This window comes from Halichoerus grypus, unplaced genomic scaffold, assembly GCF_964656455.1.
Source record: "Halichoerus grypus unplaced genomic scaffold, mHalGry1.hap1.1 HAP1_SCAFFOLD_212, whole genome shotgun sequence".
NCBI lineage: Eukaryota > Metazoa > Chordata > Mammalia > Carnivora > Phocidae > Halichoerus > Halichoerus grypus.
In genome coordinates, this window is record NW_027555138.1 from 20,132 (window position 1) to 22,500 (window position 2,369).

The following is a 2,369-nucleotide window of genomic DNA, read 5'->3' on the forward strand; positions in this document are numbered from 1 at the left end:
GCACATGGCAAGATCTCATTCCTTTCGATGGCTGCATAATATTCCATTGTATATATATACCACATCTTCTTTATCCATTCATCTGTCGATGGACATCTTGGCTCTTTCCACAGTTTGGCTATTGTGGACATGGCTGCTGTAAACATCGGGGTGCACATACCCCTTCGGATCCCTACATTTGTATCTTTAGGGTAAATACCCAGTAGCCACGGCCTAAAGTTTTAAGAGAAGGGGTCGGGGGACTCGGTAGCACGGGAAAATCATTCCGTCGTCCCACTCATCTTAATGGCTCCTCGTGGGAAACGAGGACGCCATACCAAGGAGCAGAGCACCGATCCATGGAAACACATGGGTGAGCCCCAAAAACATGACACTAAGTAAAAGGAACCCGACAGCCAGGGTGACATAATGCCTCGGGGTTCCACGGGTATGAAAAAGCCAGCCGAGGGCGCCTAGGTGGCTCAGTCGTTAAGCGTCCGCCTTCGGCTCAGGTCATGATCCCGGGGTCCTGGGATCGAGCCCCGCATCGGGCTCCCTGCTCCGCGGGAAGCCTGCTTCTCCCTCTCCCACTCCCCCTGCTTGTGTCCCCTCTCTCGCTGTGTCTCTCTCTGTCAAATAAATAAATAAAATTAAAAAAAAAAAAAAAACCACCCAAGAAGAACAACAACAACAACAACAACAACAACAACAACAACAACAACAACAAAAGAAAAAGCCAGCCGAAATAGCCCCATCCTAAAGGGAGGGAGCGAGCAAGCAGATCGGAGGCTGTTGGGGGAGAACAGTGAAGAGAGCCAGGGTGAGGGTGAGGGTGAGGGTGAGCGTGACGGTGGGTGGGGGCGAGGCGCGGACAGGAAGGGGGGAGGGGTAGTAGAGGTGTTTATTTCTTTTGGCGGTGATGGAAATGTTCTGGAAATTGCAGTGAGGGTTGTGCAGCTTTGTGAGCCACCTTAAAAAAAAAAAAGAAGGCCACCAAATGGCACACGTTTAAGAGTATGCGAAATATGGCATGCGAATTGTATCTCCACTTCGAAAATCTGTGACGAAACAATGTAATGGACATAGGGAAGGAGGGAGGGAAGGAGGGAGGGAGGGAGGGATGGACGGGACCCTCACCCTGGCTCTCTTCACCGTTCGATCCATCGATCCATCGACCGATCGATCCATCCATCCATCCATCCATCCATCCATCCATCCATCTATGCATGCCATGCATGCAGTCTGTCGGTTCATGTAGACATCAAAGGGGGGGAGGAGGGGAAGGGGGGAAGGGGGGAAGGGGGGAAGGGGGAGGGGGGAGGGGAAGGGGGAGGAGGGCGTGCATGATACTGGGCATGGTTTTTATTCTGAGTGCTTTTATTTGTTCCCCAAACTAATCACCTCTGTGGAGATAAACAAAAGATCACCCACACGAGAACGGGAATCCTTTCTTGAGGGCAAGAGAGTCTGCGGTCGGCCACCACCGCCTGGGTCTGGCAGAGACGCCAAGCAAACGCAGGCCAGGCGGAGGAGTGGAAAAGCTTTCTGGTGACAAAAGGGGAAGGTCCGATGAGAGGTTGTTGGGGGTGGGGGAGCAGGACAGGAGCTGACTAGAAGAGGAGTGTCCTAGGTCATTTCAGGGAAAGAGAAACTTGATTTCCGTCCGTGGGTCCATCGATCTCATTCTCTGGATCTAGCTCTATGGAGAATCTCAAGGTTTTAAGTTTGTTGAATTGATGATGTCGAAGGCGCTTAGGGAAGAACAGAGGTTCCCATCTCCGAAATGATCCTCAAAAATCATTGAGGATCATTTCCATCCTACTTCCATCCGCCTCTGGACTGCCTCCCGAAACCCACGCTCTAGCCACACCCCGCCTCCCACCCTTCCCCCCTCGCCCCGCCTCGCCCCGCCTCGCCCCGCCTCGCCGCTGGGCCTTTCTCCAGCTTCTTCCCCGCCCGCCCCATTCTCCCCCCCCCCCCCCCAACCTCGCAGCACCCATCCCGATTCCTCCCAAACCCTCCCCACCAGTGGCTGGACCTCTCTGGTCGACCTCTTTTGGGCACTAGAAAAGCCACGAGCGGTCGGGCGGGCGGCACCCGAAAAACGGCAGTGCAGTGAATCAGTGAGTCTGGGTGTGACGAATAGGGGGTCGCAGGGTGCCTGGGACGCAGCGCCTGCCTTTCTGGTGCACGGCCTGGTCCCGATCCACCTGGGAGAGTAGCGCTTCCCGCCTCAGGGCGCGCCGTTAGCCAAAGAGGGGCCTCTGGGGATCTTTCTCCTACCGCCCCTAGGGTGGGGACATCTGCACACGGCTAGGGGACGTGCTCCTCACGCACGCGCCTTCCGACCCACCCAGGCTGCACCGGTTCCGGCTCCGGACAAGGGCGCT